The following is a 26,985-nucleotide window of genomic DNA, read 5'->3' as shown; positions in this document are numbered from 1 at the left end:
ATCAGTATAAAGGCAGTTGAGTAAACAAAGGAAAGGGGAAGAAAAAAACACCCTCCACCACCAAAACCCACAAAACAAGCCATCTCCCACAAGTAGACCGATATCCAGCCAGTCTCTGAGCAATGGCAACCTTCCAAAAAAATGTCTTCTCTCTGTTTTTATTGCTAAGCATGACTTTGTATGGCCAGGTTGTATCCCCTCCTAAACTCCTTCCCACCCCAAGTCTACTTACTAGGGGGCAGAGTTAGAAAAAGGGAAAGCCTTGGCTCTGCAAGCTCTGCTTAGCAACAGCCAGAACACTGGTGTGTTATCATCATCAATTTAGTCACAAATCCAAACCCAGACACATTACAGGCTGTTAAGAAGAAAGCTAACTCCATTTCACCCTGACCCAGCACAGAGGTATAGTGGAAGAAATAGCTGGTATTGGTCCTGGGCCCTTCAATATTTCTTTCCATCTCCATCATGAACATCATATCCTAGGTTGGCCTTCATTTTGCTTTTCTGTGCCCTTGTCTCAGTAAAGGCTCTGCACTTAGATTATCTAAATGTCTCTCCACTCCACTACTCTGGTTAGAACCCTTATTCTGACCATGAGTGCCTGAGCAATTTAGATGAGGTGTCACAAGTATCTTTTAAAAATAATGGTATCACCCGTCTTTCTGAATTGTGAATGTGTCAATTCATATATCTTAAAGATCAAGTTACCTTTTTTCACAGGTCCATTTCAGTGGCAACTGTCTGTCACTTAGTGTTTTTTCCCTCAGTATTTCTGACTACTCAAGTTCTCAGTGAAGCGTCAGGATTCACATCAGTCCTTAATGTATTTCTCCTATTAAATATCTCATTTCTGAGACATACCAGTCTACCAGTGTTTTTCAGAGTTCTAGTCCTATTCTGCATTACTCATACTTCACAACTTTATGGGGTCCTGTTCAGTTATCAGGATATTTGGTCTTTCATTAGTAAGACCTTTTTTCTTGTAAACCCACTGCATTAACAGGTCAATACAGGTGTTGGTATATGAACAATTGGTTCTCTTTAGTCTTTCTGGTATCACAGTTACTTTCTCTGAGCTGAAAGGAGAAAATATAAAGTTTACAAAGCATTACAAAGATGCCATGTCTACATGATGCTGAGCCTGAGCTGATTACTCTTGGGATAGAATTACTAGCTCAGGCCCTGCTCCAGGCTAATGTGCATGTTCTGCATTCTGGGTTCAAAGCAGTATTGTGTGCTTTTGTGCTAGGTGAATATACTAGTTCCCTGGGATGTAACTTCAGGCATCTTGGGTATGATTCAGTGGCCCTTTTAGACATGGGTTCATAGTCATGAGGACTCTTGAGGAGGCATGATTTGGAAATAAATATAGAAATAATTCTGGTTATTGAACAGTCCTAAAATATGTATTATATGTTAAGTATCATAAGGTAAATGAAGCCACTTCCTGACACCAGTGTTGCTTGCATTTCTAGGAGCAGTAGACCTGTGAACAGTTGGAGATTAAACTCAGGAGGAGCAAAGACAGCACAGTGGTAAAATTAACACTTTTGAGAGGTTGTCAGGTCATTTTTCTCTCTAGGAGCATGAAGTCTCCATCAGTTTATGCTAGAACCTTCTACTTTTTTGTCAGTCTTTTACAGCATGAGTTTTCATGTCATCGATATCAGGTTGTCCACGTTTTCTTATAATAGAAACAGCTGTTTCGATGTCAGTAAGATACTGGCCCACACAAGTTGTTTTTTTTGGTTGTTGTTTCTTTTTGTTTGTTTGTTTGTTTTCTTTTAAAGTTTCTAAATTAAATAGCACAGTTTTCCTGTGGAGAATGAAAAACTTGGGCACAATAAGTCTCTTTGAGTGCGAGGGGTGGACCAGCAAGGACAGAGAATCTGGCTCAATATGAGTTTGACATCAATGCCCTTTAATGAATGTTTTAACAACACATTGAATATCAATGTCCCCCAATACATGTTGTAACAGCCCTTATATACTCTTTACTTCATGTTCACACAACAAACACAGGCAACAATTGGTTACTCTCTGCAGTCACGCGTCGTCGTCCCCCCACATGGTGATTAGCTGCAGGGCACTGTCCACGAGCTGTTCATGAGCAGTGACGACAGCGCCCCTCCTGCAGCCTGGGTAGAGGACAGACCAGCTTCTGTTTACTTCCATTTTGTCTTTGGTGTCTCCAGACAACCCACCGTGCAGGTCCTGGCCTACACCTCAGCCACATCAAGCTCTGACTTGTTCACAGCACACTGCCCGTGTCCTCTTTCTTCCAAAAACTCTCCACATTTTCCAACTTAAAGTAGCATATTTCTAATCATACTTACCCAGAAATGTAAGCACGTGTTTATGGAAATGAAATTATAGGCATCCTTTGCCTAAATCAAGGCATTGTGAATTATTATTTTTTTTAGCTTGCAAAATTCTTTCTCTTGTTAGAATTTAGCTGACCAGAGAGTTTTTGCATGAATTTTTTTTTTCCTATAACCAAGATGTTTTCCTCAAGTGTCCAAGCCACTTCAGGAAAAAAGAAAGAACAAATTAAAAATGACAAAACAAACAAAATAACAAACAAACAAACAAAAAAACAGATCTGAGAATGCTCTAACCTTTTTTTGTTCTCTCAGAATACAGATAAAACCATATAGAGCATCACAGTTGGCTGTGTTCCTTCTTCATGTATTGTCAGAAATCAAATGTACTGCACAAAGGAAATTATATCAGATATACTCTGAAATGTCAAATAAGTAAATATTATTTAACTAAAGCCGATAATTAGAAATGAAATGGAATGTTGGTCCATTTTGTATTAGATTAATAAAGTCAATGTTCATTAAACAAACATGCCAGCAATCTGTTGTCCCTTTTTTTTTTTTCCACTATTTGTAGTACTGTTGGGGTGTATTTTGAAGAGAAAGAACTAAATCTACATGAGATATTTTAGCATTCAACTTTCTCAGGAGGCGCTTGTAAAGACCTTTGTATGAGACTTGGTAGTCTGTTCTTGTGTCTTAGAATCTAAGAGGCTTACAGATTTTAATGCAAACTGAGCATTATTCAAAGAGGTAATGACACGTTGACAATTGCCTGTTCTTCCATATATAAAAAACATACATAAATCAAAAATAAACCACAACATCTGTCTGCTCATTCCATAATTTTTAAATATACATTTCCCACTTAATCAATTTCTTAACAGAAAAAAATGAAAAAGGAACTGTTCTTCTAATTGAAATATTTTTACTTTGAAAGGAAATCAGAAGACAAGGACATATGGATAATTGCATTGCTCTTAAAAAGAAACAGAGTCCAATATCCTGCTAAGACTCCATTATACTTTGGTCTTTGTAAAACCTTGTTAAGAGGTGCTAGAAGGAAAATAGAAAGTGGGAAAGGCCTAATGCTTCCTTTGATTTGGGTAGTTAAAAAAAATAAACTGTTTCAGTGGTTTTAAAAGGTCATATTTTACATCTGTTGATAAAACACTGGAATTTAAGCTAAACTGATTCTTACGGGCACCCCTAGGGTGATAATTTTGGACACAACAATAAATATATTTAAGTTCCTCTAACACCTTTAATCCTTTAATTTGATATGCAACTGTTCAACTTTCAAAGTCACTTCTAGTCTCACTGTTGCAGTCCCATTGTTGATATCTTTTTACTTTCTGTTCAGTGGGCAAATCATTGTAACTTGATGAAGTGTTAAAATTTACATAATTCATAGGCTTGACAGTAACTATTTAGCAATTCATTTCCTCTCCTTAGGGAAACCACATCAACACATGATGACACTAAAGTGGCAATTTTTAGTCAGTTACTTTTTGAAGATTTTATGGTTAGGATTTTAAGGTTTAGATTAACCTTACTTAGAGAACGGGAATTTTCAAAGGTATAATCAGTGTGGTGCTGAGCTGTACTGTAGTTTTACACCAGTGTATTTTTTTTCTGATTTTAATTACAAAAAATATTATGTTCATTTCCCTAGTGTACTATTTAAATTATTAAGTTTGGTAATGCATCCATGGAAGGCTACAGCCTGACAGGAAAATAAATCCTCAAACTCATAATGATGACGTGGTTAGAAAAAGTTCATGGAGTAGTGGAGAGAATAAAGGAAAGCAACTAAGGTACAAAAGGAAAATCCCATGCTTCATTGTCCAGGATTCTGAACTACTTGGTTAACTGCTAGATTTGGGTTTGCATTTTCTGTCTTGTGTCTTTATTTGGTGGGTATTGATTAGCATGACATCAGTATCTTCTATGACGTACAGATTTTCTGTATAAATTGCACCATTCCTCTCAATATTATTGCATACGCAGCAACACTTCGTGGCTGACAAGTAGCAGAACCCTCTTATAGAATAGCCAAAGCAAGTGTAGTCAGGGAAATTAGATTTAAATGCTTCCCAATATCCTTGGTGACTATTCATCACTTTTTAAAATACACATATATCAAAATACTGACCTATTCATATTACATTAATGAATTCGAAACCAATTTACCTGATAGTCACTTGCACCTTCTCTTGGAAACTGAGGAATTCTCTTCCTTCAAGTGGGAGGAATTTGATTAATCTAGTTTGGAGTTTTAACACATTCTGGTATTGCACCATCTGTCAACTCAATTACAATTTGTATGAATTTAAGAATGAAAGCCAAATGTGTGTAATGATGAACTCTGCTTGTAAGGCGATAACTTGGAAAATTAAGGCATGTTCTCATTGAATTTTGTGATCCTTATAATTTTTAAGGGAATTACTCCACTCAGCATTTGAAGAAGGTTCATTAATACTGACATTTTCTCTGAAGATTTTTTAAATAATTTTGTAAATATTAATATTCTTTAAAATTAAATCAGAGGCAGTAGTTTTAAATGTATAAAAGACATCCACATTAGGTTACAGACTTATCAGAGGCTCTAAGAATGGTGTGACAGGGTTTGTTCCCATGGAAGAACTTTAGAGCCTTAGCTGCCACTTGAAATGCCCACAATAATTGCGACTTGGTCCTTAAAAATCAGATTCATGCCATAATTGACATTTTGCAGTTAACATCATGCTTAACCTCTGGTATTTTCTGTCACTTTTTCTGGGGAGGTGGAATGCAAATTTTGAAATACAAATCAGCATGATGGAAAGTTTCTCAAAGTACTACATTCGTACTCTGCAATTGCATTCTGAGAGGAGAGATTTACTGACCTTGGAGAATGCAAGTGAAAATCATTTCCACAGAAATTGAACTTATATTTTCTAGGAACCTTTAGATAAAGTTTATGAGCCTTTCAGAAGTTATTAGATGGGCACAGCTTTCTCATTTTTGAGCTTTATCATCTAGCTGAAGCACTGTGAAGTAGTCCTACAGGTTTGTGGGGCAGGGAAAAGTCAATTACAGTCTCAACTTATTAGCAGTTAGAAAAGAATACATTGCCAGATAAATTTCGAGACCCCCAAATTAGTAACTCTTCATTGCAGAGCTAGAAATACTCAGCAAAGGCATGTGTGTAAATTTATTCTATTAGTTCATATTGCTTTCTAGATGATTGTATCCAAGTTATGAAGATTAAAAAATAGATATTAATTAAACAGCTCAAAAATACATTGTTGTGTGAAAACTACTCGCTTTTCTCTAAGCAGCTGAATATACTTGTGATATCTCAGTAAGTGTATGCTGGAGAACTGATAAACTGATATGGGCAGAGTTCTAAGACATAATTGCATGGTCCTGTGATGCTCAGCCTAGCTTCAGACAGGCTGTTATGTCTGCACAAAACAGTGCAATGCTGTTCTGCACGGATCTACTGCTCTGGGTTCCAGAGTTCCAGAAGACCGAAAGTCTAATAGTGCCCCCTTACTTCACTGGACCTGTCACAAAACTGAAAAATGTATGGCACTACTGCTTTGAGTCCCAGAGCAAGGTTAACTGCAAACTAGATTGATTTGCTTTCTAAAATGTGGTATGGGTATGCTATGATGAGGTGGACGATACCCAGTTTGTGATCAGTAGCAAGCCATATAGTGGAGGATACTTCCGCTTCCTTAGTGTTCCTGTGAATTTATATAAAGCAGTTAATGAAGCTTTACTGATTAGAAAAGGTTTGGATCCCCTGATTTTCATAAGAAGTTAGTTTTGTTGGCATATCCTTAGTGTTGCTACTACTAAGAAAGATCTTGTGGTCGATTGTTACAGAAAATGTTTCTTCTGAAAGTTAATCATTAATCACATTTCTAGCCAGAGTGAACTACTATAGCTTTATTCAGAGGAACTGCATTCCTACAAGTTAAAACGGAATACAAAAATAAATATTCAGGAAAACACCAAATTGCAGAATTATAGAATCATTTAGGTTGGAGAAAGACCTTTATGATCATTGAGTTCAATCATTAACCTAATTCTGCCAAGTCCACCGCTAAACCATGTCCCTAAGCACCATGTCTACACATCTTTTAAATACCCCCAGGGATGATGACTTAGATTACGTACCATAGTTATTGCAGTAGTATAAAGCCATCTTACTCTCCAAAAAGCTTAAAGAATTTGAAATGGTTTGTAGGAAAATTCAGTTTTGTAGTTATATCTTCTGAATTAGGAGGCATTCCATTGACTTCCACAAGTTGCTCAAGATTATACATGAAGGAAGCAGGAAAAAAAAATGACTCTTATATTTTATGCTTGGTTGAACACTGCTGTATGCCTTTGAGAAATTTACTTTTAATTTAATACTATATATTTCTGTAAATTTATTTTTTAAAAAAATATTACAGGGTACTTGAAAACTAATTTCCATCAGACATCCATAGAAATAAAGATGGGCTTTGGCATGCATTTCATCTGATATTTAGCCAGAATTTCTTTTTACAAGAGGAAAATCTCATTTTCTGAAACATAGTTACATCAAATAATGATTTATCTCCATTCTTTGTTCATTTTCTTACAGACTTTATCCTTACAGCTATTCACACAAATGTAAAAGTTCTCAGTTGTGAAATGGCAGTATGTATTTTGTGACAATATAGTGATGTCATTTCAAATGCAGTGTATTTTATGTCATGCAGAGCTTAAAAACTCATGTTTATGTACATCCCCCCATGTGATGAGGAAGTATCATATACGCATGAGATTAACTATACTGGCATCCATTATTATCATGTATTACTTTTTAGAGAACTGTTATGCTTGGCTAGACTAATGAAAATTTTGGTTTTGCTGGTTACCGCATAAGTAATATGAAGTGAGCCAGTCTCTGCCCTGAAAAGCCCACAGCCAGAATAACAGGATACAACAAGAATAGCAGGGTCTTATTATGTAGCCATACACTTAACAACGGGAGAACTTTGCATCATCTTGTAAATCAAATGTGTGAAGATATTAAAAAAAAAAATTAGTAGTCAGTTCTGAATTTACGTTTTTCTTGTCAAGACTGGAAAAAAGTTACATCCCATAAAAGCTATCTTCTGGTGCATTTTTATGTTTTTGTGTTTGTGCTCTAAAACCAATCAGTGTCAGACAAAATTATGGATCTGGCTTGGTAGCTGTGGAGCCTATATGAAGGATGGTGCCAGATGGATCACAGCAGCCTCTTCTAGGTACAGTTCAGCATCAGCAAGTTCAGTATCAGCAGAGTCAGCCCTACCTTCTGCGTAGGCCTTGAACGTATGCTGTAGGTAATTCTCTCTGCAGACCTCTTTCCTCCTGGATGGGCCCTGGCTCTGATTTATCCTCTTCCTCTACCTGGGACTGTCACCGCTCCTGTCACTGTCCCAGCCCTGCTTGAGTGCTGCAGGGCTGCACCCCGACAGTGGTGGCCTTGCTTATCCTCCCTTGTAGAGCAGCCCTGCTCTTGCTGGCCCCTAGCACAGCCATTTGGGGCCGATTTGCTGTTACTGTGTCATATCCCTTTTCCTCACAGTGTCTGTCAGTTGATGAGCATACACATACCTTGTTTGGAGTACATTTGCTTTTCCAGCACGAAGCTGAAATTCATGTTTGCTTGCTATCCCCTCCTTTTCTTTCTGTCAGAGAATCAAGTATCACTTGTGATGATTTCTCTCAGAGGTCTCCTCAAATATCACTTCTGGGATGTGTATTGTTGTCTGTCACTGGAAAGAACCAGGTTCTGATGGGAGCTACTCCCCTAATTTTGTGAACATAGGTAGCATACTAGAGATAGCATTAAGATTCCACAGAGTTGTCAGTCTCCGTAAGTCAGAAGCCTGAACCTTCAGGGAATGCATTAGTCCATGATCTTGTACTGTACTTCTGGCAGTAGAGCAGTCCTTCCCTAGTTAGCTCCAACAAGACATAAGAAGAAAGAGATTACTTGGAATACCTTAAGCTTATGCGGGGCGTTCCTTACCTTTGGTTATATCTATAAGATATAGCCTCAGAACCCTCCCTTGTATTTTTTAAGACAAAAAAAGCCCCAAAAATGACGAACATTGACACATCAGGACTTTTGGTCATTAAAAAAATAATCTTACCTTCATTTCCTGTTTCACTATCATTATCTAGGGTGTCATGGAGGGACCTCAAAGTCAGTTTTATGTGGACAAGAAGTTCCAAAACAGACTTTATTCTGGCCAGAAAAGTACAGCCAATGAACCAACCAAAGCAGGGTTTATACAATTAGTTAGCACTCCGATAACATAAGATAAAGGTTCAGATATCAGTTGAGGAGATTATTAGGGTGCAGCAGAACAAGAATAATGAGGATCTACAGCGTGCATGCATGCCAAAACCAGAGCCCTCTGCCCTGCGTACCCAAATACTAGCCTGGTTCGGCAAGGACTACATTTGCCTGATCGGCAAAGACTCACCCTTGCCTGATTGGCAAGGACTTATTCAAGTATATATATCTAGTAGATTATCACTCACCCAAACGAGGAGGTGAGACACTTTCAATCCCAGGAAGTTTCTTTAGACGGCATCTCAGTCTAAGGGGAGGGCCCTGGCACAGACCCGCTGCTCTGAGAAGACCACACAAAGGGAATCTTTGGTAGGAACTCCATTTTATAGTCTGATCAGATCTGACTGTGGGCATTCAGAAGCTTCTCAGCTTCTCTGGACCCCTCCTCTGCTAATGACCCTGTCAACTGACTCCAGGTCCCACAAAAGAGCCATTAACTGCCACATTGAAGGAGAGAGGGGTGTGCATCTGCCACAGCAGTTCTCAGAGCAGGAAAGTGCAACTGCCACACAGTCCACCCCGTGGCCACAGTCATCATCTGACAGACCACTTTGGAGTGGTAGTGCAGTTACCTCTTGCCTTAAAGTCAAAAGGGGTGAGTTTGGTGAGTTTTAATGTCCACTGTGGATCACCGTACCTTATTTGTCATCTTATCATTACAAATCAACTTACTAATAAACAACAGAATAGTGCAAATTACAACAATTATGTTTATTAACAAATATTAGAGGAAGCTGTTTAGCCATCCTGGTAAGGAAAACAAATACATCACCAGTTGGTTCCTAGTACAGCAACAATTTCCCCTGAGTCCTCTGTTATTTGTCCTTGTAGTGCTTTTTTTCATGGGAAATGACAGAAGAAAGTTCTAATGACAAAAATCATGAATCATAGAATCATTTCAGTTGGAAGAGACCCTCAGGATCATTGAGTCCAACCATAACCTCACCTAATTCTAGGACTAAACCATGTCCCTAAGAACCCTGTCTAAACACCTTTTAAACACCTTCAGTGATGGAGACTCCACCACTTCCCTGGGCAGCCTGTTCCAATGCCTGACAACCCTTTCTGTGAAGATTTTTTTCCTAATATCCAACCTAAACGTCCCCTGGAGCAACTTGAGGCCATTTCCTCTTGTCTTATAATTTGTTGTTTGGGAGAAGAGACCAACACCCCCATGCTACAACCTCCTTTCAGGTAGTTGTAGACAGCGATAAGGTCTCCCCTCAACCTCCTTTTCTCCAGGCTAAACAGTCCCAGCTCCCTCAACCACTCCTCATAAGAGTGGGCTCGAGGCCCCTCACCAGCTTCTATGCCCTCCTCTGCACTCTCTCTCTAGTACTTCAACGTCTTTCTTATGATGAGGGGACCAAAACTGAACACAGGATTTAAGGTGGGGCTTCACCAGTGCTGAGTACAGTGGCACAATCACTTCTTTAATCCTGCTGGCCACAGTATTCCTGATACAAGCCAGGATGCTGTTGACCTTTTTGGCCACCTGTGCACACTGCTGGCTCATATTCAGCCAGCTGTCAACCAGCATCCCCAGATGCCTCTCTGCCATGCAGCTTTCCAGCCACTCCTTCCCGAGCCTGTAGTGCTGTCTGGGGTTGTTGTGACCCAAGTGCAGGACCCAGCACTTGGCCTTGTTAAACCTCATACAATTGAACTCAGCCCAATAATCCAGCCAGTCCAGATTCCCCTGTATGGCCTTCCTAACCTCCAGTAGATCAACACTCCCACCCAACTTGGTGTCATCTGCAAACTTACTAAGGGTGCATTCAATCCCCTCATCCAGATCATTGATCAAGAGATTAAACAGAACTGGCGCCAATACTGAGCCCTGGGGAACACCAGTGGAAATGGAGAACTGAAGGTTTAGACATCTGTCAGCTTTTCATTTTACTCTTTTCTAATACAAGATGAAGAAGTAGTTGTGGAAGACACTGGAGAATTATCAGAGAATCTTTTATCAGATGCTGCAAAACTATGGAAGAAAATAGAATCATGTATATGGTATGAACAGAACAGTGTAATGATTTAAGGAAGCAGAGGAACTAAAATTCTCTATTTGAGAATTTTAGCTATATGAAAAGCACAATGGCAATATAAAATATTTACAGAGGAATATTGTAGCTTTATAGCCATGTGAAGTAATTAACAGTGGTGAACACAATTTGCTATCCATTTTTTTGTGAAGGGTAGTGTGCATGTTAATATGTATGTGCACATGTCTGTACAGGAGAAATGTTTTCCTTTTTGTGTTGAATTTCTGGCTAGGAAAATTCTACCACTTGCATTTGCAGATTTGCAGAAGCAGTTCTGTACTGTGCCCTGTGTCTCTCATGGAGGGAAGCTTTGTGGTACCAGAGAGGGACACTAATCTATCACATCCAAGATACTTCTTTCTTTCACTCTTAGTGCCTAAATTCTGAGACAAGTAGGAATAAATTATTTTTGTAACTGCACAGTAAAATCTTATGCTGAGAAACAAGATGTTATGTCTTTCTTAATTTGCTGTGCTTAGTTGCTAAAAATTGCCATGTTTAAGTCAAAAAAAAATGGGGGGCACGAGAGGACGAAGAGACACAGTAGTTTTTGGAAAGTCCAAAGAAAGGATTTCTAGTGGAAGCTTTCCTGAACTTTGAAAAGACTTTAAAATGTGATTTTGCAAAAGAATATGAACTCAACTTTGAATTTGTAAATATATTGAAATTATACTCCTCTAAATAATGAAAAAAAAAAAAAATCCTGTATTGACAATACCATACTTCTTTCATCAGGAAACTCCTTATGGCACCAGTTAAAGGGTGGAAACAAATTCAGTTTTATAGCCAGATTGTCCTCATGTGCTTTTGAAATCTGAAGTAGCTAATTAGCAGCACACAATGTGCTTCCATATACAATGACTGAGACAGACAAGGACTTCTTCATCCACAAAACAATATCTGTATTTTATATTCCTCATCCATTGCAACTATTTACACTTTATTTCATGTTATTGAGCATGAAAAAATTAATTACTTTTAACAATTTTTCTAAATTGTGCCTTCCATTATGATTCGTTATCTTTACAAGGAAATCAGCACCAACAATGATTTCTACTCAGTAATTTCACAGACTGAGAAAATGGTGGCTTCATCAAAGTTAGGGAAATATTCTATGTAAGTCTGAGAATTCGAGGCTGGTTCAGATTTAAATGCAGGATGAATAACATTGGTAGAAAAGTACAATGAATTATAAAACAAACAGAAGACAGCTTTATGGTATATTATAGTGTCAGATTCTGCTGTGGAATAAGAAGGTATAAATGTCAAACAGCTGCAGCTACTTAAACAGATAAATTTAAAATTTATTCTGTCAGTACTGTCAGCAGTATCTGACTCTGGATTCCTTCATTATTATGTGTTCTTGGTGACAAGATTTTCTAAAATGCTCTGATAAGAGCCTTTGGCTCAGAATGTACTGTGCACATTTAAGGAACCTATAATTGCATCTCAAAAAATTGAGTCTTCTCAGTTGAGTACTATGATGTCCATTTCTCTGGTGAATTTCACATGGCAACATTCTGGCAAAAATGAAAAATAAGAAATCACAGTTGGGGTATAGCTGTAGAGACCTGAATTCTGTAGTGGATTAACATTTATAGTATATATAAATGTAAATTATTTTTTAAATAGTCAACATTTTCATAATCCTTGTACTTAAATGGTAGAATGAGCTTTAACTAGTTAAAATTTTTTCCACTGGTGGTTTATCAATATTTCCAAGTAGGATCCAACAGAAATATCTCCTGAAACATCCAATAATCCCATTAGAGAGTCACATCCCTTTGTTGCGATCCACAACTCATTCATGAGAAACTAAAAAAAATTTGTTCTTTTTAAACACTTTTTATTATATCAACAATGTTTGCAACCTGAGTAAAACCTAGACAACCTAGTAAAATCTATAAAAGCTGTCTTCCTGCTTTAGCCCATAAAGCATCCTTCTTTCCAGTCATCTTTGTAGAACAAGGGATGGGAGAGAGAAATCATAAACTCAGAAACAAACAGAGGCCAATGGATGAAAGCAGAAGTGTGAGCATTCAAGGATCCTTGCTGCATCAGCTATGAGAAAATAGTGTGAAAAATGGCTGGATGGAACACCTGGCGAATTCAGTTGTTAATGTAAGGCTCTGAAACATCAGCACTTTCTTTCAAAGTAGCTCATCAAATGTTATAGCCATTACACTGGTTTAAACCTTTATTTGATAACCCTACACTGCACAAGATAAGTACATTCTCTGAAAAGACAACCTAATGAAAAAGAATGTCACTGACCATAAATGCACTGGAAGGCATCCATTTAATATGAAATTACTGAAAAATTTGCTTGAATAATTTCCTCCTTCTGTGCCTTACAAAGAATGGGTAAGTTTGTAATGGCTTTTCTTAATACTGGAAGCATTGGCTCTTAATCTTGTTTTTGTGTTCATCAGAAGGCAGAAGGGAATCATGAGACTTAGGTTGCAAGTCAGCGTATTATCCCCTTTCTTATTTACAGAAGGTTGGCAAAGCTCTGCAGTATTGTTTCTGTTTACTCTTGTGTCTTCGGTAGGCAAGAATTCAAATTGAAACAAAATGAATCACAGACTAAATGGAAAATCACATATAATACCTTGATGAGAAAGCACTGAGTGCCTTTATACAATGCTGTAACAATTACTTGACAGAACAACAACCATAGAATTCAGAATGACTAGCTCAGACATTTGAAATCGTTATAATTGTTTAAAGATAACAATTATACAGCTGCCTGCACTATACTTGTACATAATTCTCTTTTGATATCATTGTTCTGTTCTTCCACAGAATCTCCAGCAATAATAAAAATGAACAATAATAAATCATAGTAAGTAAAAAAAAAAAAAAAAAAAAAAAAAAGTGTTCTGTTTAATGGAAGAAACAGAGGGTTGGAAGAGAAAAAAATACAGATAATTAAATAAAGAGAGAATTACTACTCAGGGGTAGCTTTCACAAGCTGCATGCTCTTGGAAGCAACTTCTCTTCAGGAAGTTTGTATGTGGAGAGTTTCAGTGAGGGATAAAGCTTTTCCTGACATCTAAGAAAAATATAAAATTAGTATGAGTGCAATTCAAGCTGCAATGGTTTCCCAACCCCGACCCTTATCCCACATTTTCTGTGCATTTTTACAAATAATGCAGTAGAAAACACTGTACAAAATGCACTTACTTACTTCAGTCCCAATTTGTTCATGATACAGCTAGATTCTTTCAAACCATGTGAGAATTTTTTCCACCATATATAAAAAATGTAGACTACCAACCTGTTAGTGAAATTCATTGATGGTACAATCATTATGTTTTTGTGTATAATGCTAGTGGAACAAAGTTAAATAAAGATTTTTAGGTATGTCAAGTTGGGAAAAGCAGCAAGAAAACAAGATGTACATAGCTGGGTATCTGTCTAAGTGCCAGATATCATTGAATAATTCTGCCCAGAGTGATTGTGGAGTCTCCATCTGTGGATATTCAAAACCTGACTAGACACAAACCTAGACAACCTATGGTAGCTGACGCTGCTTGAGCAGTAGGATTTGATTACATTACCAGGAAGAGATCCTCCTGGGAACTACACTAGGACACAGAAAATATGGAGGTGATTTGTGACAGTCAACATGTCTTCACTAAGGGCAAATCACACCTCACAAATTCAGTGGCCTTCTGCAACGGGGTTACAGCATTGGTGGAGAAGGCAAGAGGAACTGGTGTCATCTACCTGGACTTGTGCAACACATTTGACAGTGTCCCACATGACATTGTTTTCTCAAGGGTCAGTATTGGGACTGACGTTTAATATCTTAGTCAGCAACATCAGCAGTGGGACCAAGCGTACCCTCAGCAAGTTTGCTGACAACAACGTGTGTGGTGCAATCAACACAATGGAGGGAAAAGGTACCATCCATAGGAACCTTGACAGGTTTGAGAAGGGACCCATATGAACCTCATGAAGATCAACAAGGTCAAGTGCAAGGTCCTACACATGTGTCAGGGCAAACCTAAACACAGTCACAGGCTGAGTGGAGAACTGATTGAGAGCAACACCGAGGAGAAAGACCTGTGGGTGCTTATTGAGGAGAAGTTCAACATGACCTCGCAATGTGCACTTGCAGCCCAGAAAGCCAACTGTATTCTGGACTACATCAAAACAAGTGTGGTCAGTAGGTCGAGGGAGGTGATTCTCTCCTTGTTACTCCACTCTGGTGTGACCCAGCCTGGAGTACTTTATCAAGCTCTGGAGCCCTCAGCATGAGAAGGGCATAGACCTGTTGGAAAATGAGCCCAGAGGTGAGTTATGAAGTTGATTAGAGGGTTAGAGCACCTCCCCTATGAAGACAGGCTGAGCGATTTGTGGTTATTCAGCTGAGAAGAGAAGGCTCTGGGGAAACCTTATAGCAGCTTTCAACTACCTAAAGAGGTTCTACAAGAAAACTAGAGAGGGACTTTTTACAAGGGTATGTGGTGATACGACAAGTGGTAATGGCTTTAAACTGAAAGAGGGTGGATTTATATTGGATATAAGGAAGAAATGCTTCACCATGAGAGTGGTGAGACACTGCAACAGGTTTCTCAGAGAAGTAGGGGATGCCTCATCTCTGGAGTGTTCAAGGCCATGTTGGAGGGGCTTTTGAGTGACCTGTCTAGTGGAAAGTGCCCATGCCCATGGCAGGGGGGTGGGAACTAAATGATCTTTAAGGTCTAAGGTCCCTTCTGACCCAACCCATTCTCTGATTCTGTCTTGAGAAGTCCCTTCCACTCTAAATGGTTCTGTGATTTTGTGTAAGTAAATACAGCATACAAATATGTATTCATTAATTTCATGAATGTATGATATAAAATACACCATTGATGTGTACTGTCAAAACTGTACACAGTTGTTCAAAAAATAGACAAAAAAAAAAATCCCTACCAGGAATATTTAACACAACTACCTGCAGAAAAAGTATTCCAAAATGATGATTTTTCCATCTCTAACAGTGTGCTACTCGATTTTTGTTATTAGAGATTTGTAACTATATAATCTTTCACTGTCATTTGCTAAGTCTGCTTCAGTCTATTCTGTGGAGTAAAACCTTTTTCAATGTTAGCAAAGAGTCTTTGGCCACAGTCATACATGATCGATCAGACTTTGGTATTTCCCATCATCAATTCTGCTTATATTTTTTTCCTGTAGAGTCATGTCCTCTGGTGTTATTCAGATTTGGTAATGTTAACCTTTTTTTCTCTTCATAGTTGCATATTTGTATGCTCACTGTATATCTGGGCATTTGCTGCTGTCTAGAGAAATGAAGTCATCTCACTACAAAAATATCTCTAGTTTTCTGCCAGAAGTCTTGCTTTCTGTGGCAAGCTTGAACACACTATCCATATTATTTAGTAAGAAACTATATTGAAAACTCTACCCTTGGAATGTCATACAATTATTTTTTTCTTTTACAGTATTGATTTTCCTGCAAGGACAAGTAAAGGGAAATGGAATCTGGGAAATATTAAGCTATAGATATTTCTCACTGCATTCTGACTCCAATGCCACAGAAAATACACTGAATCACATGTACAGTGTACACTGCAGAAACAAGAACATATATGTTTGATACTTTAGTTTTGTTGTATTATAGTTTTGAAAGTAGTAAGATTTTTCATATTACAAATATATTTTTATCAAGATAAATCTTACAAAGTCTCTAGTTCCACCAGCAGAACACTGCTAAGATAATCTTCCTTCTATATTGCTTGCATTTACTTGTGAGCAAATATAGACAATACATTTCTGGTAAAGAGTAAATTCCAGGTGCAGTTCTATAAAGTTAATTTATGGAAGCTTCATTTTAGAACAACAGATTTTGGAGTCCTGGTTGCTGGCAGGGTTATGTTTATGTGATGACTGACAATAGAAAGACGGGAATTTAGTTCCTGGCAAGAAGCAAATGCAGGTTGCAAACATTTAATAGTTCATTTTTAAATATCAGAACTTGAAAGATGTGTAGAAGTGAATTCCTGCCTACACAAATCCTGTACAGTGCCAGGCAAAACAATTGTCCTCTTGGCAAGACTAAACTAGAGAATTTATTATGTAGCATAGTAAAATCAAAAATTGCATCTTGTATGTGAAAACAAAAGTAAAGATTTATAACTGTCATTTGTAAAGACAAGAGACTTTTTTTTTTTTTTTTTAGTAAAAACTAACATTATGTGGAAAAAGGAAGGGAGAAACTGTGTAGTCTTAATTGTGATGTTAAACTAGTCTACAGATGTAATTTCAAAGTTGCATGCTTCCTGTAAACATCATCATGTTTTTATTAAGATAGGATAATTTTGCTTTACATAGCTAAGAGGAAAAGGATTTGACTATTTTTCAGCCCATTTGTCCCCATTCCTTTTATTTCTGTTGTTGAGAGCTGTTTTCATGTGGAGTGAAACTACTGTCATCATGAAACAACATTGTACTTTTAATAACAGTCATTTAGATAGATTCAAACTTCTCACTGTGCACAAATGGCTAAGCAGTGTCACTTCAGGACAGTGTACACTGAGGGATGTGTGGAATCACATCACCCCTTATGGAGCAGAAAAGACTTTATGGCTGCAAGCATCTACTACACTGCAGGGATTAGTTTAGTGCCTCACCAGAGTCATTAGTTACTTCTCAGAGAGGAGGTAGAGCCTGGTCCCAGTATCCTGCTGGTACATATTATTGGAATTACTGGGCAACCTGAGAAAGGACTATTTGTGCAATCGTGTCATCTATTGAAAATAAGGCTGGGAGAGCTTATTTTCAGGCCAATTTGGGAGATAACACAATTTAGTTTAAAGAAGGGGTTTTGGTGACCTGAAGAAAGAAACAATGAATCTGAGCAGAGAATTTCACCTGGTGGTCAGGTCAATATTAAAGTGTTCTCTAAGTTCCTATCTAGCCTTGCGTGTCATCCACATGATGTTTGGAAGGGCCAAGCTGAGGATGTTGCCTATCCATTTAAATCAGATTCTCAAATCTTGATCCAATGGGAGATGCTGAAACTAGATTTCTCAACTCTCAGTATAGAAGTGAAAACTAAAGAGAAAAAGTCAAATGTCTTTAAAGCATTTGTATGAGGAATTAAGAATATCTTTAGCTTAAAAGGAGAGCTGTGTTTATTTTGGTGGCCACCTGTGGTTTGATTGTTTTTCTAAGATGCATTGAATTAGTGACAAAAGTATTAATATAAGATTCTTTATGAAACTCATTATACCTATTCTCAAGATCAAAGAGTATCATTGTTTTTCAAAACAGTGTACCTAGAAATGCACGGAAGTTTTTCATGGTTTGGATCTGGCAGCCTGTTTAGACTGCTTTCATACTGTGAGATGGAGAATAATGTGAAGGTGCAAAACCTCTATTTCTGAGAAAAAGCTGTCTGCAGTTTTCATGAGATGTATCAAACCAAGCACTGTGCTATCAGGCAATGCCAAAACTCCTTTACTAAGAGATAAAGGATGACAAACATAAGTAACACTGGATGATAGTATGCAGTATTGAATAACTCAGTGACAATCTTAAACGTAGAATTAACCTTAAAGTATACGAGATTAACTTCACCTAAATGGACTTTTCACTTTTTTCCACTCACAATATTCCTTCACTTCTTCCTAGATGAGTTTCCAATGATTTAAGACGGAGATTTGTTTTAGTGTTTGTCCTTCTGAAGTAGTTTGATCCTTATCAGGTGTGCTTTGTGAAAAGCCAATAGAATTGGAAAAGTTATTAGCAGAATTAAACAAGTTCTTTTGTTTCTGATTAAAATTTAGAAATGAAATTTGCAAAGAACTTATAAATATCCTGACAGGAAATTTTCTTCTCACTTATTTATGGAAAAGATTCACAAGGCAATAAGCTCTCACTGTAATGTGCAGTGATGAGGACAAAGAAAGATGGTTGAAGGTATATTTGGTTAACCTAAATAGAGAAAACAAATATGTTGTGTGCCCAGAAGGCTTGAGACAGAGAACACTTATAGAAAAATAAATAAATAAAAAGAAAATAACCCCACAACCTTTAATGATTCAAAGCAGCAGCGGCTTTAATGTCACAGCTGTAGAACAATAGAACAAATCCAGATGGGCATGTTGGGAAATAAAAACCTCTTTTCCTTTGTCCTCTGTATTGTTTGACCTGACTTAGAGTTGTGGCTGAATTTCTGTCTTGCTTATTGTGCAGAGAGAAGTACATAGTTTCCTCACACTGATCTGCTATAGTTTGAAAGAAGGACAAGATGTGCAGAGAGCCAGAGGTGTTACTTTTTGCTGCTTCCTGAAAGGGCCAAGTGGATGTGATACGCAAAACACAAGAAGAGCCTGAGCTTTCTTGCTTTCTGGATATAAAGTCTTACATGAAACTTTAGAGGTCAGCACTGAAAATGAAATCCCTGCAAATATTGATGGAAGTGTTACAAGACGGAGTGCTAAGATCTTTGGTATGTTTCTTGCTGGAGTGTGCTTTATCCACTGCCCTTTAGCTTATGCTTTAAACTTAGACACAGCAAGATGAGTATTCCATTGCAGCACAGACAACAGTAGTCATCTACGTTTAACCTCGGTGTCATAGCCAACTATGCGAACAGGATTCAGGATTCAGCACAGGCCTGTAACTAGAGTAGAAACACATTAGGGACTTTTTAAAGTACAATTTTTGATAACTTGATAGGAAATATCCTGGATAATGCTTATCACTCCTTCAGTTCTCAATACTTGGTTTAGTCCTATTATAAGAATACGTTTACGTATTTCCGAGCCATGTTTTACTTTTGCTCTATATACTTTATAGGGAAACTTTAATGATACAACAGTTCTTAATGTTGCATTTCTAGTGTTCCACAAACATTAATGGCTATATTAAAATCTTGTATTCAGAGCACTCAAATTGTTACACACTCAGATGTGGCTTGGGGAAAGAAAAGGTTTGAGAGCTGGTGGAAGAAAACAGAGACGGTCATAAACTGGCTGAGTTTGAGACAGAATCCATACGGCACAATTTCACAAAGTAATGTTCATCTAGAATGTTGCTTCCCTTCTCTTATTTTATGAGCAAATTAGCTTTCTGGTTTTTGGTTGTGTTTTTTTGTTGTTGTTGTTTTTGTGGTTTTTTGTGTGTGTGTGTGTTTTTTTTGTTTGTTTGTTTGTTTTTGTTTCTGTTTTTGTTTTGGTTTTTTGTTTGTTTTTTTTTTTTTTTTTCCCAGTCTCTATTCCAGAATGCTTTGTCTTTTGGGCTTTGCATTGTCATATATATACTGTATATAGACATCCTTCTTCATTCTCTTTCTGGCTGCAGATTTCATGCATTAATAACTTTTCAGAAAACTTCTTTCAATAGGATGACTAAGGAAGGGTGAGCTATTTTGACTGCATACCTGTGGTACAAATTTGTGTGGTAATTTTCATGGGAATAATTATGGAGTAACATACCAGTGCTCAGCCTAAAAAAGGATGAAGACTGTGGACTTGATTTGTTCTATTTGCCTTTACAGCCTGAGAACTCAGTCTGAGACAAAGGTCACTCCTTGAGTGCTGACCACATTCATTGAACAGTCTGTGGTGAGGCGTGGGAGAAGAGGGGTGGGAAGGTGGCAGAAAACAAGAGGCGTGTATGTTGAGGAGAAAATCCAAAATGCTTCATTTTGAGATTTCAACTTGCTGTTTCAAAATGAAGTCTCAACCCAAAATTTGGTCAAATTGAAAAACAAAAACCAGCCAACAACAAGAAAATAAATAAAAAATGTCTTTACTTTTTTAGCTCTGGTGAAGAATATCTACTTTGACTGAGAATTATGTTTGGAGGAGATAGGGAGAATGCTATTTCTGTAAGTAAACAGAAATTCTTTATTTTTGTATCATCTGCCCTAAATACTAATATTTTTTCATTGTTTTGGGAGGGTTTGTTTGTTTGTTTGTTTCTTGTACAGCAAACAGAACAACACCATCAGTTATTTGCACAGCTCTACCTGCAAATTAATTTTGTAATCCTAATGCTAACAACTTTTTTCTTCCCTAAATAGTACAGTTTAGTTTTTTCTCAGTAAACTGTACAATTTACTGTAGACATAAAATAATGTAACTACATTGCTTAGTCTTGCAATTAAAGGTATCATCTCGTTAAACTGTCTTGAGTGCTGCGGCCTTCAGATAAGATACTGAGAGTCTGAGGTGCAAAGGTCCTAGTTTTTGGTCAGAAACAGCATTTTATTGCATTATCCTTAATAAGACTATAGGACACAAAAATTGACCTGGGTAGCAATATTAAAAACAAGAGGTAACATCTGGAATTTAGCTTGGTTGGTTTGGTTATGATGCAAACCACGAAGCTAGCCAGCTAGCTATTTATCATTGCTCTGGAGAAAAAAATAATTCAGAATGAGGGTGTGCCATAAACTCTTTCCTGATAAATTATCTATAAAACAATATTAAAGGTGGTTTGTTGTTGTTTTTCTTTGGGTTTTTTTTGCATTTTTTTTATGTTTTGTTTTGTTTTGTTTTGTTTTTTGGGGGGAGGGTAAAGGAGTGTTTTTTCTAGTGCCAGATCAGTAGTTTTCATAGCAGGTTTTGTCTACATAAGTGAAATATTCAACTTGATGTGTGAGGCACAAGGGAAAGCATTGTTTGGCTTCAGGCTGTCATCACTGTAATTGTTGAAACTATAAATTTCTATGAAACTACATAAATTCATGTAAACATAAACCCTAGGAATTTCAAGCTGACAGTTTTACCCGCCTGAGAAGTGCTATTGAAGATAGTTGCCTTAAGACAAATTCTGCATAGAGTCACCTCATCATGCTAGCTCCTACTGCTTTAATGTTTTTTGATGTGGATTTAAAAAAAAAAAAAACACGGAGGGAATCTAGAAGGCAGCTTATACACTTGATAATTGTCATGACCGCATAGCTCATTGGCTGAACCATTGCTAGGAGTCCAGTCTAGTGCCAAATTAGCAGTAGTGAGAACTGGCTCTGTTTTTCCCAAAGCAGCTGACTCTGGACCTCTCCAGGGATCCAGAGTCAGCCTGCCTACTGCTGTGTCCCCATAACTGCTCTCTCCAGCAATAAGAATAATGCCCCAAAGGGAAAGAGGCAGTGACCCAGCCCTTCCCTTTCTCCTGTACTTGCTGTTGTGTCCTGGGAGAATAGGCAAGAACCAGGTTTCTTTCTTGCACTTTTCTGGTCTAAAATACTCCTTTCAGACACCGTGTCATTGTAACAGAATGATTACAGTAATGCATGCTGTGCTGAAGTATTGTAAAAGCTGAGGTTTTGTTTGGTGGTTTTTAATGGCATTGAAATAGGTATAGTTATCAGGAGGTTCCTTGTGAATGTTATATTACAGTTCACAAGTTACTTTGTAAAGGAGAGTAGAAAACAGATTGTGCCATTCCATCCAGTGATCACAGAGTCTTTTTCATTTCCCTGATTTGCAAAAGGAAACTCATGCAGGGTGTTATTTTCCACAGTAGCTGGTGCAAGCTGCACTGCTCACCATTGGACTCCCATCAGGATACTTGTTCTCCTCCACAATTCCCGTGGTGTCTTGAAGAACCAATTTGCTATGCAGCTAAGTTTCTATTCCACAATGATTTAGATAACTTTAGAACATTTATCTGTCCATTATCTCCCAGTTGGATTTATTTGAGACATTGTGCAGAAGGTCTCTCTGCCCTCCACCAAAACCTTGCCTGTATATGGTTTTGTTTTCTTGGAAATACATTTGCTGAAACCAAAGGGTTGAGCAAAATTGACAATTAATATTTTTATTGGAAAACAGCATTTTCATATGATTGCAGATGTTGCCCTTTGACATAAAAAAAAAAATAAAAACAACTTCTTGTTTAGAAAATGTAGTTTATCTGCAATTTCTTGTTGAAACTAATTTCAGTAGCATAAACAAAGCATAGGAAACTTTTTAGGTTTCTTTCCTAAATTAATTATTGTTGATGTCAAGGAGAACTTGGAAAAATTTTGAACTTCTTCCACAAATGTAAGATGAGAATAATTTTCACAATTGTCACAGAATGAGGAAATTTTCTTTCCTCATTTTTACACTCCATTAAACATCACTGCTAAGTTCTATCTTTGGAATAAATAATGTGAAACTATGAAAATATAACTGAATAGTAAATGTTAACATAACTACCTTGTAATGAAATTCTTCCCTCTTTAAATGGATTGTTTGTTTAGATTAACATCCTGTAAATGAGAAAGTCATATTGAGTTTACCTTTTCCTCTCTCCAGGTTTGCTGAATGTCTTGCTGTGATCTTCTTCATTATTCAGCACCTTCTCAGGTGGAGTTGAGGTTATTGCTGGAACAAGACTGATTAATTCCTGAAGCAACAACACAGTGCATCACAGCAGTGAAATCAATAACTGCAGACTGAAGCTTAGCTGGCAAATGGGATTAGGTCTTCTGTTATGGGGCTGTAGATCTTCACACCTCTAAGATGCTCATTTCTCAGCATCTTTCTCTTTGAAAACATATTCATTCTGGCAGAGTTAAATGAATCCTACTTCTTCTACCAAGAATAATTGAGTGCTACATTCTTCAGCTTAAGCATGTGGCCCTGGGATATTAGTCAAGCAAACATCTAATTATGTTAATCTAAAATGTTAATAGTAAAATGAGTAATGATTGCTTTAAATGTCAACTAGAACTGAATGAAAACTTTTTTTGTGGTTATCAGCTTCCACCTACACAAGGCAAATAGCAATATTTTTATCTTCTGCTTCATCAAATAACTCCAGTTCTTGCTTAAAGGTCAATTATTTGAAATAACATGATAGTTTACTTGGAACTATCACCTCTCATATTGCTTTATTAGAAGCAGTATACTATATTCACTTGGGACTTTGTACCCTTGTATTATATCATGCTGCCTTCAATGGTATCTTTGAAAAATGGTAATAGAATTTTGAGGACAAGGGAGAAAAAAATGCCTGTCATTATTCAGGCTTACCTTCAAGTGGCGCAGTTCCTATTACAAGTTAGAACATCCCCAAAGGCAAGCTTTATCAGTTGCTAGATATCTCTCCAGGCTCTTCAAATAAATTGCTGAAATGTGGGAGAGACCTACCTACATATTCTTTAACTATAGTCTCCAAACACGCTGGGGAAATATAGGGTAATGCTTTGCAAAACTCACCAAGAATGTCATTAAGAATAGGAGATCTTAAAAAAAATTGCTGTGAGTCTAGGCTGGAAGCTGGCTCAAAAGGAAAGTTGGCATGAAGAATGATACTAGAAAGTGATATGTTTAAAATTGTGTTGGCCTAATTTGTTTGTTTGTAATTCTCAAATCATCAAATGATAAAGCATATGTTAATCATGGTAAGAACACTTCAAATCCATATTACTTATCACTTTCTTCTGTGACCTTTAAAAAAAAAAATGTCCAGCAATAGAACTACTTTAAGATCTTGAAATTTTTTTTCCAAGCTGCTGAGGGATAGAGTAAGCAAACCTCTAGACTCTTCTAAACCCAAGGATTTCAGGCTTGCTGATTTTGTTATTATTTTGATTTTGATGGTTATTCCACGACATCCACAAAGTTAATATTGCTAGTGTTGTTTACATGACATACATAGATACATGCTGGAGAAATTAATTTGGCCCCTTCTGATGTTTCATAGCAATGCGCTACCTAAGGATGTGGTCATGTTTTCACCTAGCATCTTGCTGAACTGTAACTATCAGCCTGCTATTTGGTAGAAATATATCAAGTTAATTTTCAGCACAAGTGTTAAGTATTGTGATTTCCAAATAAGTATTTCATAATGATTAATGTCCGTGAGTAAATGGATGTAACAGAGGAATTATTTAAAGCAGAACAAAATCACCCACAGAATTACTTCATGCATGCATCTGCATATAGGCAATTATCTGTGTTGAGCTCACGAGCCATGTCAGAATCCTCATGGAGATCTAATACTGAGAAAAGTTTTAATACAGGGTTGTAATAGAGAGTCTCCTCTGGGGCATGCTGTCAAGCCAAATTCTTCAGTTTGTCTTTCAGGAAAGCACCACATAACACAAAATAAATAACTCCCTGCCCTCCACCAAAAAAGACAGTGAAATCTTATCATACTGTGGGTAGAGAGGTTTTACACTCTGAAGACTGTGTTATGCATGTAACAGTAACATCTGTATCTGTAACATGCATGTAACAGTAATGCTAACTGGGGAAGCAGAAGACTAATAAATATATACCTGTTTAATAAGCTGGTAGGTATATTGATGGAGTTTCTTGAATTAAACAGGACAGGATTTAGAATCACCATAGAAGAGTTTAGCAATCTAAAGTGGCAATACTAACATTTTATGAAAAGTTGATTCTTAATGCCTACCTAACTGCAGCCTGCATGATTAGCAAGGTTTGGAAGCAGTATTACATCTTAGATTATTACTCCAGTTTGTAGGAACTAATACAATTAACAGTGCCTGAAACTGATCCATTATTTTTCCACTAGAAAAAAACAGAAAAGGAAATTATTCTCTAAAACCAATGAAAAGGAAATAACTCTTCAAAATTTGATGTAATTCTAATGTTCTGAATGTTAATGTTAACAGATGTATGGATTTAAAATCATGTGAAACCATTCTTTAAATGAAGATACTTCATATGCATGTATGAGAACAGAATATGCCTCACAATTTTAGATGTGATAGCTTCCTCTAACTTAAAAAAAAACAAATAGTCTTTGTGGTGATAGGTGCTGATGCACCTCTGCACATTTTTAATGAATACTTCTCTCTGATTGTTCTTTTCATGTCTGAAAGAAACCAGTGTCGTGATTTAGGTCCATTTCCACAAAACATGGGACCTTCCGAAGACTGCTGGAGTTAGATTTGCTAAATGGGAAATCAGTTCAAGGAAAAAAAAAAAAGTTTATATTTACTGAACTGTTTATAACAACTTAAGCACAGATTTTCATTTTAATATTCAGAGTGGTGGTTGGATTCATCTGAAGTTGTGCTATACCATGGGACTTGATCAGACCAACTACACCCATAAATACTATTTCTCATATATGCATGTTTTCACGTACAAAGCTAGATAATGAAAGTTGAGACATAATGCTTCTTTCAAAGTGTGTGCTAGTTGCTTGGTAAATTTCTATTAATATTGAACATAAACCACTAAATAAAAAAGTACTACATCTTTAGGTATCCTAAAACTGATAAAATAAACCATAACAAAACAGTCAAAACATGACAGTATAGGTGTGGAGAGTGGAGACAAAGAAATAATGAGTGTATGGGAGCTGAATATTATAGTGAGACTCAGCATTGAGACTAGACCAAGCCACCTAAAGAAGAGGTATAGAAGAAATGAGGTATGGTATTTTACACTCATCCCTTTTATAAATACCAGTATAATAGTAAGATGATATAATACCAATATTATACTGCAGTATAATAGTGACAGAATGGAGAAGGAAGACTGAAAGAGATGAGAGGTATAAAGAAAGATATGTGAGAAGAGTATCATGAAAGCATAAGTGATGAAGATACCCAAGATGAGGGACTGACTACTTTTTCTCAGTGGCTGATTATTTTCCAGTGGATGTATGTTATTAACTAAGAAACAATTCTGGAAGGAAAGGGAAAAATATAAGTAAACTTCCATCCAACTTTTTTCAGCCACAAGCAGACAGTGTTATTGTAGTTTGTTTTGTGTATCACCTCACAACCACATCCCAACCCCCTGCTGCTGGTTATATAATTTTTTTAAAGCTATTGAGTTGTTTTTGTCAAAATGGAAGAAATTCTTACTGATCCTGAAAGGTGATTTGACATATGCTGTTTTCACTGGAGCTATTTTTCACAAAGCTAGAGGGAACCAGAACTAAAGAAGGGAAAAAAAAAAAATAAAAAAAAAAGTAGCAATGCCTTTTACTGGTTTGGTTAATAAATCTATTGGTGTTGAGTAAGAGAGATGGGATAGCAGTTAGAAAATAGAATGGATAAATTGTCACTGCACTGAAGACAAAAAAAAGTAGAATGTGCTAGGTCTTGAAATGAAGAGCAAACATGTAAGGGGAAAGGGAAGAATAAAAAGGAGAGGCATGGGACTTAAGTAGTCTGATAGGTAAAAAGATGAAGTGACATAGTAGTCAGAATACAAGGAAAGCCTTTGTCAGGCAGGTTATGTTTGTGGAATATAGTTCTGGCGATGTAGAAACTCTGGACTCTTAAGTTTGGTGCAGAGAATTTCTT

General features: G+C 37.0%; 1 long non-coding RNA gene across 1 annotated transcript in view; it reads left to right on the top strand.

The window, feature by feature from the left end:
* LOC110364433 (uncharacterized) overlaps positions 1–25,931 on the top strand; it is a 109,980-nt gene extending 84,049 nt beyond the window's left edge. The window contains exons 4-5 of the long non-coding RNA XR_002423195.2: positions 20,520–20,586; positions 23,006–25,931. This is a non-coding gene — a long non-coding RNA (uncharacterized LOC110364433). The remainder of the gene's footprint in view (positions 1–20,519; positions 20,587–23,005) is intronic.
* Positions 25,932–26,985: the final 1,054 nt, after the last annotated feature.

Source organism: Columba livia, chromosome 2, assembly GCF_036013475.1.
Source record: "Columba livia isolate bColLiv1 breed racing homer chromosome 2, bColLiv1.pat.W.v2, whole genome shotgun sequence".
NCBI classification, from domain to species: domain Eukaryota; kingdom Metazoa; phylum Chordata; class Aves; order Columbiformes; family Columbidae; genus Columba; species Columba livia.
This window is presented reverse-complemented; position numbering and strand designations above follow the sequence as displayed.